The sequence below is a fragment of the Dipodomys spectabilis genome, unplaced genomic scaffold (assembly GCF_019054845.1).
Source record: "Dipodomys spectabilis isolate Male_0828 unplaced genomic scaffold, ASM1905484v1 ptg000228l, whole genome shotgun sequence".
Taxonomy (NCBI): Eukaryota; Metazoa; Chordata; class Mammalia; order Rodentia; family Heteromyidae; genus Dipodomys; species Dipodomys spectabilis.
The window spans coordinates 5,829,981-5,847,768 of NW_024870905.1; positions in this window are offsets into that span (position 1 = coordinate 5,829,981).

Genomic DNA, 17,788 nt, shown 5'->3' on the forward strand with positions numbered 1-17,788 from the left:
GCATTCCTGACATGGGAAGGGGTGGGAGAGACAAGAGCCTAGAGAGCAAACTGGCAGTCACCACATTTAACAACTTCTCCATTGGGGACACTGATCTCCTGCAAAGTGGCAGTGATATAACTCACCTAGTGAATTTTCATATATGAAGGAAGTTGTCATGTCTCACTACACAACTCACTTGTAGTCAAAGAGAGGATCATTCTTTTGTGTCCTCCTTAGGCCCAGTCTCATTTTATCTCCATCTTAGACTTTTCCCAGACTCTATTCCTACCAGAAGGTCCCTGATGAGGAGGAATGTGTAATCTCTTGGCTTTTGATTAGCCCTATGGGAACTGAGGCCACTTTTAATTTTGTTCCTGTTCATTCTGACAAGGCTGTGGTGGGTGGTGGGAAAGCTCGTTCTCTGAATTGTTCCCTATTACCAAATCTCTTCAGAGAAAGTCAAGGAATGACAGATTCTGCCTGAGGGAGTAAGTTTCTCCATTTCCAAAGAGGTCAATTAATATCTGATTATGAGGCCCACGTGGTGGTCCTTCCCCAGATCCTCCAAACAGGAGTGGATGTTACCTCAGACACCAAGCCATCCTCATAATTCTTCAGCTCTTTCTCATGAAAATAAAGGTCACAGGAGTTGAGTTGAGAAACAAGGAGAATTGAGAGTAGCAGAAGAATCATTGGCATGGGGAGGAATTAGAAACACTGTGTGAAAAAAAGGGCTCAGAAAATCTAGGAACACTCACATCATTTGGGAATCACATCAGAGGATTCGGGAATAAAATTAATGAATTACTACCTAAATTAGTAACTCCACTGCTCTGACTACATTACAAGTGTTCTCTCAAAAGGTAGCTGTACTAATTTGATGAGGAAAAAGGAGCACATTGTTTCCTCACAAAGTTCTACTAAGTATCTTCTTCCATAACCCAGGTTGTTCTTACCCTGTACTTGTCGGTTACTTTCCTTTGCTGGATTCAATCAATGACACTTGAAAGTGTTATCATCTTCAGACATGTAATTACATTTTGTTTTAATCCATTTTTTATAATATAAAACAAATTTTTTGGGAAAATATGTCTATGCTAAATTTTCTTCCATGCCATATTTATTTGATGTTATTAATAGTTTCATTTTTAAAACCTGAGGAAAATGTTTTGTTACTGTTAGCACTAATTAGTTGCACCTTTTTTTTGTATTTTTCCATATCTGTATATTTGTTATTAAGCTTCTAATATTGTCTTTTCCCCCTACTGTTGCCTTCTTAAAATTGCTTCAAATTATAAACTCTATATGATGATCTGTATGTGTTCACTGATATACTTAAATTTTTATCTAATATGCATATTTTATATGATATTTTCATCCTATTGTAACTGCTCTGAAATCAATATGGAAGTCAAAACGCAATGCCACAAAACCAGTGAAATTAAGATTAGGTATCTATCCAAAAATATGTAGCAATAATATAGTAGAAACATCCACTTCTCTTATATACCAAAACATGTTTATAGCTATGAAAGGTGCATTTTCTTTATTCTCTCTTTATGGAGCATCCAGGTTGATTACACAGCTTGGTTGCTATGAATATTGCTGCCATGAACATATATGTTCATATTGATTTATATTCTTTCAGTATGTATCCAAGTTGCAATAATGGTCTTCAATATATTTGTCTTTTTTGTATCGTGTAAACTTCCATTATGATCCCCATATGGGTTTCACTAGTTTACAATGCCACACCACCAAACACAGTTCCTGATTTATTTCAACCTCTCCAGCAGTTTTTTTATTTGCGTGGTGATAGCTCTTCTGGTGTGTAAGATGGGATCTCAGTGAATTTCCCATTTATTTTCCTATGTATTTCCTATGTGGGTAAGAATCTCAAAGATTTCATTTATTTACTAAACATATTGGTATTTCGTTCTTGATCAGTGTCTTTCTTTGTCTTTTGGTATTTGATCAATTTTTAAGTTTTATAATATTTGTTTTTTTCCCATTCCAAATACTCACTTTAGTAAAAAGATTTTTTTTCATTACAGTGGTGTATTGCTTGGATATATTGATTTTGTGAAGGCAAAGAGAATTTGATATTGTTCTCTCATTCAAATTATAAGCCTATAAAAATGAAGTGAACCTGATTAAATGAAGTTCTTTCTGCACATTTTCTCCGGTACAGATTTCTCTGATTTAAGAAATGTATATTTTATGTCATGCTGGATGCCTATCTAAGTCTGTGTTTGGATGATACAGTAAGTATTGCAGAATTCGCCACATAGATTTTGGAGCAAAGGCTTACACCTGGTAACTGGGCAATGATTCAGAAGACAGCTGAGGCTGAAGCTATGATCCCTTCTACCTGTGTTCAGTTCCCAATCTCTTGTAATACACCCCTCACTTCCCATATGGTGGTTTCTTCTTCTATCCAAAAGGTTTCTGGAGCTTCATGTTATTCTGGCCTCCTAGTAGGCCAACAGTGAAAGCAAGCAAGGCAGATATGGCAGAGGAAATTATTTTTTTAATTGTGTAAATACCATACAGAGGGGTTACAATTACATGGGCAAGGTAATGAGTACATATCTTATCAAGAATTGTGGCCTGCTCCTTTGATTCCCCTTCCCATCTCTTCCCAACACACCACCCCCACCCCGTGGTCCCTCCTCAGACCCCCCCTCCCACTAAAGTTGTAAAGTTCATTTTTCAACATAACGTCTTGCACATCTCATTGTTGCAATGGATCCACCTGTACCCCAATTTAAACAATTTGGTTTTTCACTTCCCCTGCACAAAGTATGCCAATATCAAGTGCAGTGAATACAGGGGGCATACAGTGGGGGAGGGACATAAAAAGCAACAAAGAAATCATCTTATAAATATGATAGAAACAATCACAAGAAAGAAAAAAATTGAATTCTTATGTTGGGGTTCATTTCGCCTAACATCAACTTATCTGACAGCTTCTGCTTGTCTCAGACATGTACTAGTTATTGAAAATAAGAGAAACCATGAGACCTATGCTTCTTTGGGCCTGGCTTATTTCATGTAAAAAATTTTTTGGTCGGTTTTGGGGCTTGAAATCTGGGCCTGGGCACTGTCCCTCAATTCTTCAGCACAACTCTAACACTATCCCACTTAAGCCACAGTGTCTCGTGCAGCTTTTACTGCTTATGTGGGGCTGAGGAATCGAACCTAGGGCCTCATGCATGCAATGCAAGCACTCTACCACTCTACCACCTTCCCAGCCCTGGCAGAGGGTTTTTATCTGAAGATCCATCACACTTGGGAGCTTCTGGCTGAAAACTCCAGAAAGACAAAAGTGAAGAAACACTTAAGAGAAAATGTAAAACAGAAAGCCACAATATTTAACCCTAAAACAAATTTCTAGGATAAGGAGACTAACGAATTGGTGTCACCTAAGGAGAAAATGGAAATATTCAGGAAAAATGAGAAGGAAGTGGGAGGGAATAGAGAAAAAGAGACCTAGACTACCTAGAGCTGGGACCTCAATGTGAGCTTAATTTTACTGGGCAAACCAACCCCAAGGACGCAATACCTTACAATTTTGATTACTCTCTCTCATGCTACAAAGCCTAATCCAGATCCACTTCCACTCAGCATAGTGTCCATTCTGGGAACCAGATTGAATGCTGGAGGTTCCCAGGGGATGCAAAGAGTGAAAACCATAGAGCTAAAGCTCAGAAAAGACACATGCCATCAATCCTCAAATGTCATTTGTCAATGTAAGTTCTACAACCAAGCCTGGTATCAATGGGGATGGGAATAGATATTGAGAGCACTACAATAATATCTACTATTATTATCATATAATAATCTAACATCTATTGTTTCATGAAAGGGAGAGAGATAGCTTTTCTCCCTTTTTAGGTGTATGGGACAGGGCATTCTATAGAATGTTTTTCAATTGGAGACTCTCTGAAGCTTTTCTCCCAAGATTGTGGCTATGAAGTTTTGGGAAGGAGAATTAGAGTGGAAAAGTGAGTTCTCAAGCTGGGTACTGATGGCTGACACCTATATTCCGAGCCTGAGATCTGAGGATTATGATTTGAAGTCAGTCTGGGCAGGAAAATCCATGAGACTCATCTCCAATTAACAAAAAGAGCCCGAGTTGGATCTGTGGCTCAAATGTTAGAGCATTAGCTATGAGTGGGTGGGGGAGACAGAATCTTGACCCTGAATTTAAACCCAGGAGTGGGGGATGGGTGGAAATGTATTCTCAGTGCATGAAATCAAAGTTGTATGGTCCACATCACTATTGATGTTAACTTTGGGGTAGAGTTGATCAGTTTTATTCTGGAAATGATTTGTTCCACTCTTCTCTGTCCTGTATTCTTCAAAAGAAACAGCTTTGAGCAATCTAGACCTAAGATGTGTGGATTGCACTGAAGCACTGGTTTCATTTTTTTTCTACTTACAAAATGATACATAAATAGTGTACAAAGGAGTTTTAATTTAATATGTCAGTTTGTGAGTACATCTTGATTGATGTCATTAATTTGATCATTCTTCTCTATCTCACCCAATCCCACCCCCTACATTTACGTGGTCACATTTTCACACATGTACATTGAATATTATGACTGGATTCTCCCACTGCACCAGTTTGGCAAAGAAATTTCTTCCTTGTACAGGCAAGGAAGATGAACCTGAGGACTACAAGCCCAAGACAGCATAGATATTACTTTGCATCAAGATTATTTGACTTACAAAATCTTCACCAAAAGAAGCATTATAAAAAAGAACATGGCCAGGAACTAGAAGCATCTGTCTTTGTGTGTGTGTGTGTGTGTGTGTGTGTGTGTGTGTGTGTGTGTGTGTGTGTGTTGGTTCTGGTGCCTGAGTGCTGTCCCTGAGCTGCTTTGCTGTTAGCACTCTACCACTTGAGCTACAGTACCACTTCCAACTTTACGGTAGTTAATTGGAGGTAAGAATCTTATGGACTTTCTCTCCTAGCCTCATTTTAACACACAATCTTCAGACCTCAGTTTCTTGAGTAGCTAGGATTGCTGGTGTGAGCAACTGGCAGCTAGCAAAACATCTATTAGTTACACATGTGGGGCAATTGGTCATTTGATACTGGTGACACTCAACCTTGCTAATTAGGAGGCAGAGATTTATAAGAATGATATCATGACCAGTTTTGACAAAAAAATTCGTAAAAAAACTACAAAAACAAAGAAAGTTAGATATAGTGTTAACTCACTATGTGGAAGCCATAGGTAAGAGATCATTGCTCAAGGGAGGCTTGACCTGAAAAATAATCTAAAGTGGTTAGAGCTTTAGCACCTTCAAGCACCAGTAGTGCCAAAGGAAAAAGAAAAGAAGAAAACAGAAAATGAAAGGAAAGGATAAAAAGGAACTATTTGCTCTTCATTCGTGGTTTCATTTCATTGGATACAAGAATTGAGAGTATTTTGTTAATTTTTTTAGGATTCAGGCCTGTCTAATATAAAAGCATTTATTTCAGGTAAATATTGTATTATTACTATTTATTAACTTATTATTAGACATTTAGGTTTGGAGATTGAAATCTTGGTTTTGTATATATTAGTCCAGTTCTACAACTTAGCTGTACCCAAGCTCTCTTGTATAGATTTGAAAATTGTTTATGAATTCTTCAATAGTTAGCAATTCTACTTTTCATCTTATATTTTCTCTCCCACCTTTTCCCCTATGTATTTTAGTTTATGTGTTGAAAACTCCTCAATTTTATCTTCTAAATTTAGAATTTTGCTTTTGATTTTACAGAGAAGTCAGTTATTTGTGACACCTTTTAAAATTATATACAGGTATATGTATTTCATATATATGATTGATTCTTATAGTTCATTGCAATAAGCAAAATTTATCTGATCATGTGCACATAGCTATTGAGCCATTGTGATCCTCTCCTAAGAATAGCTTCCCTTGTTCTTGCCATGTGAATGCTTAGAGTGCTGTTAATCATATCCAAGTGTAATTATTTGTCGTTTACTATCTATTAGATAAACTTGTGATGTATGGGCTTATCTAGTTATTAGAAATGAGGAAAACCATGCAGCATATATTTAATTGGATCTGGCTTATTTCACTTAATAGCATTTTCCCCCCAGTCTTTCCAATTCTTCAGAATGGGGTAATGACATTCTTTCCCATGGAAGCACAATACAACAGAATTGAAGATCCAGAAATGAATCCCCTCCTATAAGCACATAATCTTTGATAAGGAAGTCAGAAACACAGGATGGAAGAAAAACAGCCTCTTCAAAAAATTGGTTTAAATGGCTGTACACAGAAAACTGAAATTAGATCATTTTATATCCTCCTGCAGCAGAATCAATTCCAAATTGATTGAAGAGCTCAATGTAAGTCCAGATGCCTTAGGAATCTTACAGGAAGAGTTAGGGGAAACATGAGGGCTCCTTGGCATAGGTCAAAATTTCCAAAATAAGTCTGGATAAATGGGATTACATCAAACCAAATCAATCATTTGTCAGGCTCAAAAGCAATGAAAAAAAAGAGATAGTGTAGCACAGATTTATTAGGTAGCAAACCTACAGATGAGAGCCTCAGCCAATGGTAAACCCTTTCTCCCTTTTCTAACTAGGTTAATTATTCTGGGTTTACATGAATATAATTATTTTCTGATGGGGATTAGTCAGAAAACAACTAATGCTAAGACAGAGATAGTATGTGAAATGAGTTGTAGCTGGAGCAAGGGAGGGATTAAGGCATGGGTGTCTAGTTCAAAGACTTGGCTTGGTGCCAGCTAAGTAAGGTATAGCTGCACAAGGGAAGGGGAGTAAAACAGGAGTGTTTATAAATAAAAGCACTGGTCTGAAGCCTCAAAATAAGGACCACAGTCTGTGTGGACAAAACAGTCTCTAACAATAAGTTTTTTTAAAATTAACAAGCACGATTTTAAGTTTTTGCAGACTGGGATGGTATATAGTCACAGGCAATTTCTCCTATGTCAGGTAATCCAATCTACTCTTTCACATATTACCCAGTAGCCAGGTTTCAACACAAATGACTACAATGAGACTGTACAAATGAGGCTGTGACTTTTCCCTCTTATGAATCAAAATTCTGTCAAATGATTTATGTCTTCCAGATGTTTACACATTTCTCATGATCTTTTTTACTATTTTGTCTTCATTATTCATAATCATAGTACATTTTGTTGTTGTCTTGTGTGTATATCATTTTTAGGGCTTGAACTTGATGTTTAATGGTCTCCCTTGTATTTTTTGCTCATGGCTGATGATACTCTATCCTTGAGTCACATGCTCACCTTCTGCTTCTTGCTGGATAATTGGAGAGAATTTTCACATTTTTGTATGTTTGGACTGACATTGAACTAAAATATTCAGGTCTCAGCCCCCTGAGTTCTAGGATTGTACATATGAATGGCTAACACCAATCTTTGCTTTCCTATTATTTTAATTATGTGGTAGAGGAAAGTGGAAGTATATTTGTGTTAAGTGTGCAATTTTCAAATACAAGTTTGAATCAACTTGATATAATATAACTGTTATCAATTTTACCAGTTAAATCATGAATAATACACATTACCACAGAAATTTAATTGAAAACAAAAGGCATAATTGTTTTCTTAAAACAGTCAATGAAACCATAAATTACTTTCACTTTACAAATCATGTTTTATTTAACTTAAATTAGGTGGACCCATTGCAACAATGAGATGAACAAGTCGTTATGTCCAAAAATGAACTTTACAACTTTGGTGTGGGAGTGTACCGGGGAGGATTGGGGGGGCAGGGGGAGGATGGGAAGAGGAAACAAAGGAGGAGGCTAAGATTGGTAAGAAATGTACTTATTATCTTTCCCATGTAATTGTAACCCCTCTGTACAGTATTTTCACAATAAAAAATAATATAAAAAAAGAAAAAGAAATAAACTGCAAAAAATTTGGACAGGGTGCTAATATACATATTTTTCCATCATCACCTACCACATCCTCCTTCTTCCTTCCTAGGAAACACACCCAATCAATAAAAGGCATAGATATTTGGCTCTTGACCTTAGAAATGGAAGCAGAATATTATGGATGTCTGAGATGATCATTAATAGTGTTTTACATAGTAATGTCACATGCCACAACCTATGAGTCCTGCAGGTCTTAACACTACTTCCTTAGTGATGTAATAGGATGTCAGCTTTATTGGACGTAGTATTGTTTTCCACTTCCTTTCCTACCACCTGACCTAAATTATAATACATATTAACAGAAAGAAAAAGTAATGCCATCTTAAGAAAGTCCCATTGGAACAAGACGTTATGTTGAAAAGGGAACTTTATAACTTTGTGGGGGGATGGGGGGATCGGTGGGCAGGGATGGTAAGGGGAAACAAAGGAGGAGGCAACAATACTTGATAAGAAATGTACTCATTACCTTGCTCATGTAATTGTAACCCATCTGTACTGTATTTTCACACAAAAACTATTAATATGAAAAGAAAAGTCATTTAGGGCTCGGGGAACATGGCTTCATTGCATGAAACCCTGGGTTCAATTCCTCAGCACCACATAAACAGAAAAAGAAAAACTGGAAGTGGTGCTTTTCCTCAAGTGGTAGACTTCTAGCTCAAGAACAGTTCACCGTCCCTGAGTGCAAGCCCCAGGACAGGCAAAAGAGTCATTTAGCTAGTAAATGCAAAATAAAGAACCCATACTTGGAATATATTTTTGCTGCTTTCAAGTGATACCTAGCAATAGTCCTTAATTCATGTACTTTACTTATATTAGAATACTGTGTTGAACAAAAAAATGTTTTGTTAATAGGTCATGGCAATTAATGCCAGGAATGTGCTTGGATGTCAGGTGAAATTTAATTCTGGAAATTGAAAGATTCCAGGATTTTGTGTGCTCAGTGCTAATCAGAAAGGGAAAGGTAATTTAAGTGAGATTTAGAGATCTTTGTGGCCAGTCATGGCACCAAAATGCAGATGCTAGTTAACATTTGTGACAGAAGAGAAGGAATAACTCCAAATGGAAGGAATAAATTATAGTAACTAAGGTATAGCAGAAACCGTTCTAGGGAACCATTTTTGGTTATTGAAGAACTAATTATAAACTAGGTTTATTCCTCATTGCTTTTATTATTCTAATCACTTAGGCTCTTCTTAATCTCTGTGTGATAAGTTGTATATCCTTCTATGCTGCTCTTTCATACCTGATCTCCTTTGCTTTCTAAAAATATCATCTTTCTCTATTTCTCTATGAACAATTTCTGATACTAAATCCACATATGCAGACATCAGACGATGCTAAAGTAAGAGTCCCATAGCTCATGAGTCATTAATGTAACAACATGGAAAAAGAGGGCATATTTATTGCTACCTCAATTTTCTGAAAAGCTGAAATGTCACATCATTTAATTCAAATTTCCATTCTTTGTCTACATAGTGTCATTAAGTGCACATAAATGCAAATATGAGCCAGGTGCTGGTGGCTCATGCCTGTAATGCAAGCTACTCAGAAGGTTGAGACCAGAGGATTGTGGTTCAAAGCCAGCCTGGTCAGGAAAACCCATGAGACCCTTATCTTCAATTAACCACCAGAAATCTGGAAGTGATGCTGTAACTCAAGTGGAAGAGCACTGGACTTGAGCTGAAGAGGTGAGGGACAGCACCCAGGATCAGAGTTCAAGCCACACGACGAACAGAACAGGTGTAAATATGACTTTACGTTTCCTCAAAAGGAACAACAAAGTCAATAGTAATCTTCCCAAGCAGAGAAAGTAATTGCAAAATGACTTTACACTCGCAAAAATGTTTCAAGTTTAAAAGTCGATAATCCTGGAAAGATAAAACATAAGAATATAAGGAAGTCTGGGAAGTTCAGGTTGCATCAAGCCTAGGCAGAACAGTCTTTGTGACATTATCTAAAATTAACCAGCTAAAAGCTGCATTGGAAGAATGGCTCAAGTAATTGAATACTAGTTATGAGCAAGATTGCTGAATAAGAGCTTGAGTTTTTTTCATACACACATACAAGCATGCATATACACACAGAGGCACTTATATGTGTAAACACACATAAGAAACAACTTTCAGAATGTGTAGAAAAGTCAGAAAATATATCCTGAGTAAGACTAGAACAAGTAATAATTTTTAATATTAGAAAGTCCTCAAGTGAACTTTCCCCAAAAAAGGTGGAGACTATTACATAGGTAGGGACCAGAGATAATAAGATAGTCAACTACTTATTATTAAAGTGATCAGTTCCATGGAGGAACGAATCAGAGACCCCTGCAGGTGCATCTGAAAATGTTCATAACCTCTGTCAAATGTTAGAACGTCTTTTAAAATTGTACATAAACAGTTTAAGCACTTAGTCTAGTGGATAAGATTATCAGAGAAGTTCAGAATTGCTAGCCTGTTTCTGGATTAAATAAATCATCACACTATTGCAGGGCAATGTGATACAAGCCTGGAAATTTAACACTCAGACTAAGACAGGAGATTAGAGAATGAAATTATGTAGCGATATCTTCCCTGGAACAGGTAGTATAATTTTCTCTCAATAAAACAAATCTAACAACAAGAAAGAAATATACAGTTTGAAGTTTGGGCTAATTTTGTCACTATGTTTTGAGAAGTCAAGTTTCCTTTTGAAATGCAACTCATATATCATCCTCAGTTGTGTTTTAAATGCTCTCTTCATTTCAGAAAATGCCTAGATGCAAAATGGCTCATGATTCCCAACTAAAAATTTGAGAAAGTAAGTATCATTCTGTTGGATTCCAAAGAAATGATGAAGGATTACAAAAACTTAAGCCTGGAGAAATGGCAAAGGTCATCTAATGTAGGACTTTGTAGACCTGGCTAAATTAGAATTTACATTTAAAATAAATTTTTTTGTTTGTAATTTCATATTCGATAGGATACTACAAAATGGTTTTCAAGTAGAAGGTTTAATTTAGAAATGCACAAATGATTCTGGCATTCTATTTGCCTGGAATATTCTTTCAACTGAGGTATAAATAGAACTTAATAGATAATACCAACAGTTCATGTATAACATGATAATGTGAATAATCTAGACAGTTGACAACAAATGGATGCTATTAATTTATAAATTTAGAAAAAGCAATTTTTTGAGACATTGGTGTAACATGGTGTGAAGAGAGTAATTGTGTTATATCTTTTTTTCTTCTACCTATACATAACACAGGAAGAAATTTCCTTAATTACGGACCTCTGTATACAATTAGAAAAATGCTAGGTTTGAGGTTTGTTTTTATTTTGTTTTTGTTGTTTATTTTGTCCTAGGGCTTGACCTCTGGGTCTGGGCACTGTCCCTGATCCTGTTTTTGCTCAAGGCTACACCTCTTCCACTTGAAATTCAATGCCACTTTTGACTGGCTTTTCCTGAGCAATTTACTGGAGATAAGAATCTAAGAAAACTTCTTTCGTGGGTGAGCTTTGAACCATAATCTTCAGATCTTAATATTCAGATATTCAGATCTCCCGAATATCTATGATAGAAAAAATGATAATAATTGTGGGGCAAGTGGGCAGCAAAGATGGTGCTGAGAGGGAGTTGAGTAGGCAGAGTCCAATTTGTTTATATTCAGTGCGTAAATAGCTCCTGGAAGTTTAGGTGCATGATAGGGTGTGACCTTTACAGTGATTAGTTGGTTCCTTTTCCTCCCCATGCCACCTGGTCTTTTTTGCTTTTAAAAAGTGCTTGCTGTGTGTTAATAAATGAGTTCCTGCTTGACTTGACTCCCTGCTGTGTCTGATTGTCTCCTGGGTTAAGGGAAGCTTGGGAACAGGCAAGCGGCGCACTTACTTTTCCTCAGACCCCGTCCATCTTTTATGGGATGAAGACCCAACATCAGAAGCCCAACTTGGGCAAGAAAGAAAAATATACCAGCTGAGGCTAAGCAGTCTCTCAGGGTAAGTAAAACCCTTAGTATGGGTAATGCTATTTCACAGAAGAAGAAGGAGGAGGCAACATTAAGCCTAGAGGGAGTAAAAGGGGACTTGGGAAGTGAGAAGGTAAAGGAATGGGTCAAATTCGACTGAGAATGCACTGAAACATGCACAGTGGAAGTCAAAACAAGGGTGAAGGTTACCCCCTCTGACTAGGGTGCCCTGACTTTCCTAGGCTTCCACCCTATTCCTCCAATTGGGCCAGAGATTGTGCCTTAAGAGACCTGTGAGAAGGACCTGCAAGACCCAGATCCATACCGACCTTCTATTGAGGGGCTGAGGGCTGTAGAAGAAACCTACTCGGAGGCCTGCCCTGTAAAGGAAGTCCCACCTGGGAGCCCAGAACCTGGGCCACAGGATTCACTTCCCCAACATATCCAGTCAATCTTTCACCAGGAGCTAACAGGCCCTTGGAATGGTATCCATAGGAAGCTAAGGATCTTAAAGAGATCCGCAAGTTGGTGGCGGTGAATGGCCTGAACTCTCCTTGGGCCCATACCTAATTACAGGACATTGCTTATCACCCATGTGTCCCTAAGGACTGGCTGGATGTGGCCAAAGCCGTCTTCACCAGTTCTCAGTTTATTAAATGGTGTGCTTTCTTTAAGGAGCCATGCAGATTGTGGGTGGAGAATAACTGGCAGGTTCAAGCCGCAATACCTATTACTTATGCAGTTTTAACACGGATGGGGGCAGGGTGCTCCACTGGGGTCCAACAGGCCACAATACCTGTCCCGTACTATGACCAGGTTAGGCAGGAAGGACTTGCCGTGTGGTACAAACTGGATGATGGGCCCACTGTGTCCCCCATAGCAGGAGTGAGACAAAAACCTGGTGAGCCTCTACTTGAGTTTATAGCCCTAGTCCAACAGAGTATTAATTGCAAGCTGCCGGCAAGGAACCTCCGAGATCAGTTTTTAAAGCTACTGGTCTGGGAAGGGATATATGCAGACCACATCATGGCCTATGTGGGATTGAGAGAGAATTCCCTGAGCAGATGGGTGGTGGCCTCGCAGGATATGGGAACACAACCGCATCATTCCTAATCTCTACCTTTATCCTTACAGGCTCAGACATCTGCAATGACTGAGCCTATTACCCAGGCGCTGGCAGCCCATGGGCCAAGGAACCCCAAGAGCATTGGGGAGAGGGACTTGTTTTAAATGTGGGCAGGAGGGATACTTTAAGAAGGACTGTTCACAACAATCCCCCACCAACCAACCCAGGGGGCCCAAACTGACCCCTACACTCTGCCCCAGGTGCAGGAAGGGGCTGGGAAAGTGGCTCAGTGGTAGGGTGCTTGCCTTGCATGCATGAAACCCTGGATTCAATTTCTCAGCAACACATAAGCAGAAAAAGCCACAAGTGGCGCTGTAGCTCAAGTGGTAGATCACTCACCTTGAGATGAAGAGCTGAGGGACATCGCCCCGCCCCAGCGTTCAAGCTCCACGACCATCAAGATAAATAAATAAATAAATAAATAAATATATATATATATATATATATATATATATATATATATATATATATATATATATATGAATATTGGTGATGCTGGAGCAGGAATTCCCTATAATCTCCAAGGCCAAGCAATTATAGAAAGAAATCACCAATGACTTAAGGAGCAATTATAATTATTAAAACAAAAAGGAGGTGTTAGCCTCCATATACAGTTACAGATAGCTTTTGTACCATTAACATTTTAAATTTTTCAACAGGGGCAACTGAATCCAGATTTCAGAAGCACTGGGGACAACTAAACTCTAAGCCCTAAGTGAAAGTCAGGTGGAAGGAACTCCCTGACAAATCAATTGAGATGACCTGACCCCCTAGTTACTATGGGCAGGGGATTTGGATGTGTTTTTTCCATAGGGGAGACAGCCCCTTTGGGTAGAGCTGGTCAGATCTGGTTGAGTCAGCTAGAGTAGCAGTTGAAGCACATTTCCTTCTCATAGAGATGTGACCCACAGGAACATCTGCCTAGCTTGACAGCCACGAGCTCTCCAAGCTCCCTACATGCCTTAATGCCTGTCACCAAGCAGTGCCTGTCACAAGTGCCTTACATCAATTCCCACTATGTGATTGGCCCAGAAGGACTCAGGAGGTTGGGAAAGCTGGGGTGTAAAATCCCCCCCACTTGCACAAGAGTAAATGAGACCTTCTTAAGCCTATTCTCCCAGTGTGTGTTCCTTGTGGGCCTCATTCACGCTTACCCCCTGCAGGACATCTAGCCCTATATGTGGCACCCAACGTGGGGATCAAGTGTTTTCGGCAGACGGACGGTCTAATGCAAGGTAAGTGCCTCCATGGGCAACCTTCCCCCTGCAGCATAAGAGCCTCAATTACGAGCGTTTGTTGCCCTGCTTCAGAGTAGGCGGTTAAAAGTATCACAAAAGGAAGCTAGTTTAATATGTGAAATAGTAAATGAATTATGTCTGTGATTTGACTCCGGGGCCATTTGGGATCCAGACAGCTGGACCTGCTCCTTCAGGCTGTTAATAAAAAAGAAATCTGAGAAGGCACTGAGCTACCCCCAAAATTTACCCCATTGTAGTAGCCATTCAAGCCTGTCTATCGGGGAGAGAAGAAGGAGAAACTTTGCAGGCATTTAAGGCCTCACTGCGAAAAGAAACAGCATACAGAAAATGGTGAAGCTGCTCAGGCACTCCCATATTCTTGGGAAAGCAGCAAACAATTCCAGTAAGACTGCAGATGACCAACAACTGCCACCATCATGTGACCCAGAGGGCCAGCCAGCTATGCTTGTAAAACCCCTCTCCCACACTTTGGGTCCCAGGAAACCTGCTCAAGCACTTCTTTTGGCCATTTAGGCTAGCCTGGGAACTCCCCTCAGGGAACTTTGTATCCTTGGGCCTTCATATCCAACTTTGCCCAAGAAAGAAAACCCGTTGTTCCCCCTATAATACAACAGTTGTTTGCGGGCCCCACAACTACCATGGCAATGGCAGCCACGCCTATGGATGAACCCCAGTTCATGTTCCCGGTAAACTTCCACCGAACCACTGCACCACCTAACCAATGGTACCCCCGTAGCCCAAAAGTGCTTGACAAAAATTGGACCGCTTTTAACGAAGATGGGTTGTACTCCCCATATGCTCAACAGATGCTCGAAACCATTAGCATTGATCTGAGTTGCCCCATTGATTGAAAGAACTTAATGGGCACAGCATCATCTTCAGGGGACTTCCTTTTATGGAAGGCTGCTTTTTATGATGAATGTGAACAACAAAGCACATGAAATGTCACTGCTGGAGGGTATGATGCAACCATGGCAGACCCTGATTGCTTAAAAGGGGAGGGAGTTTATGGGTCTCCCATTGCACAAGCAGTGGCATCTCCGCAGTACTTTGACCCAGTACTCCTCTGTGCATTGTGGGCTGACTCCTTGGTCCCTTCGAAAGAAGGGAACAAACAACTAAAAACCCTCATACAACATCGCAATGAGCCTTTCACTGACTTCGTTGCCAGTGTTCTAGAAGCAGTAGCCCAGAAGTTATCCCACGCTGGAGCCGGAGAAGCACTAACCAAGACCCTAATATGGGAAGGGGCCACACAGGAATGCAGAAAAGCCATTGTCCCTGAACGAAATGGGGAGATCACTGATTGCATCCTAGCCACCAAAAATTTGGGGACATCAACTCATGCTAGGACTACCCGTGCACAGGCTTTCACCTCTATGACCGCCAGTGCGTGCGCCCACTAATGGCGCAATGGGAAATTGACCTTGTTGGGGATGTGGCATAACTGGTCATTTTATTTTTATTTTTTTAATTTTAATTTTTTTATTATGAAAGTACTGTACAAAGGGGTTACAATTACATGGGCAAGACAATGAGTACATTTCTTATCAAGCATTGTAGCCTCCTCCTTTGTATCTCCATCTCTTCCCTTCACATCCTCCCCCCACCCCTCCCACTCAATCCTCCCCACTACCTCCCCACACCCGCACCAAATTTGTAAAGTTCATTTTTCACCAAAACGACTTGTACATATCATTGTTGCAATGGGTCCACCTGTATCACTATTTAAACGATTTGTATTTCCCCTTCCCCTCAACAAATTATACCGACATCAAATACAACGAAAGCAGGGGTTATACTGTGGGGGAGGGAAATACAAAGCAATAAAGAAATAATCTTCTAAATGTGTTAGAAACAATCACCTGAAAGAAAAAAAACACTTGAATACATATCTTAGGGTTCATTTCATTAACATCACCTTATCTGACATTTTCTGCTTGATTCAGAAATATATTAGATATTGCAAATAAGGGAAACCATGTTTCATTGGGCCTGGCTTACTTCATTTAATATAATTTTTCCCAAGCATTTACATTTCCTAACAAATGGGGCAATGTCATTCTTTCTGATAGAGGCATAGAATTCCATTGTGTATATATACCATTTTTTGATCCATTCATCTACTGAGGGGAATCTGGGTTGGTTCCAGATCTTAGATATAGTAAATAGTGCTGTAATAAACATAGCCGTGCTGGTAGCTTTAGTGCGGTCTTGTTTGTAAACATTTGGGCAAATGCCCAAAAGTGGGATTGCTGGGTCATAGGGGAGCTCCATACTGCTTTCCAAAGTGGTTGAACAAGTTTACACTCCCACCAACAATGAAGTAAAGTTCCCTTCTGTCCACATCCCCTCCAGCATTGTTGTTGTTAGAGTTCTTGATTTTTGCCATTCTAACTGGATTGAGGTGGTATCTCAATGTTGTTTTAATTTGCATTTCTTTTATGGCTAGCGATGTTGAGCATTTCTTCATGTGTCTGTTGGCTATCCTTCTTTCTTCTTCTCCAATCCAGGAGCATAGGAGTTTTTGCCATTTTCAAAGTTCTGTATTGATTTCCTTTTCCAAGTTTTTAAAGTTTTCATCATAGACGTCCTTCACTTCTTTTGTTAAGTTAATTCTTAGGTATTTTATTTTTGTGGGGCTATTCCGAATGCAGTTGCTTTCCTAATTTCAGCCACACGTTTCTCATTGTTGGCATACAGAAAAGCAATTGATTTTGGGGGGTTATGTTTATACCCTGTTACTTTGCCAAAGTTTTGAATCAGCTTGAAGGATTTGGGAGAGGAGGCCGTGGGATTCTTTAAATAAAAGATCATGTCATCTAAAAAGATGGAGAGTTTTACATCATCTTTCTCTATTTGAATCCTTTTTATGCTTTTATCTTGTCTTATTGCTGTAGCTAGGCATTCTAATAGTAGATGGAAGAGAAGTGGAGAGTGTGGACATCCTTGTCTTGTTCCTGAGTTAAGAGGAAATGGCTTTTGTTTTTCACCATTAAGTATAATGCTGGCTGTAGATTTGTCAGATACAGCCTTTATTGTATTGAGGAATATTCCATGGATTCCTAATTTTTCCAAGGCCTTCATCATAAAGGGGTGTTGGATCTTGTCAACTGCATTTTCTGCATCTATTGAGATAACCATGTGTTTCTTATCCTTGCTCCTGTTGATGTGATGAACAATATTAATTGATTTGCGTATATTGAACCAGCTTTGCATCCCTGAAATGAATCCTGTTTGATCGTGGTGTATGATTTTTTGGATGGATTGTTGATGCTGTTTGGCCAAAATTTGTTGAGAAGTTTACATCAATGTTCATCAAAGAAATGGGTCTATAGTTCTCTTTCTTTGATGAGTCCCTGTGTGCTTTTGGGTTGAGGGTTATGATGGTTTCATAGAATGTGTTCAGTAGTGAACTGTGTCTTTCAATTTCATTGAAGATTTGGAGGAGTATTGGTGTGAGCTCTGCTTTGAAGGCCTTGTAGAATTCCACTGTAAAACCATCTTGTCCTGGAC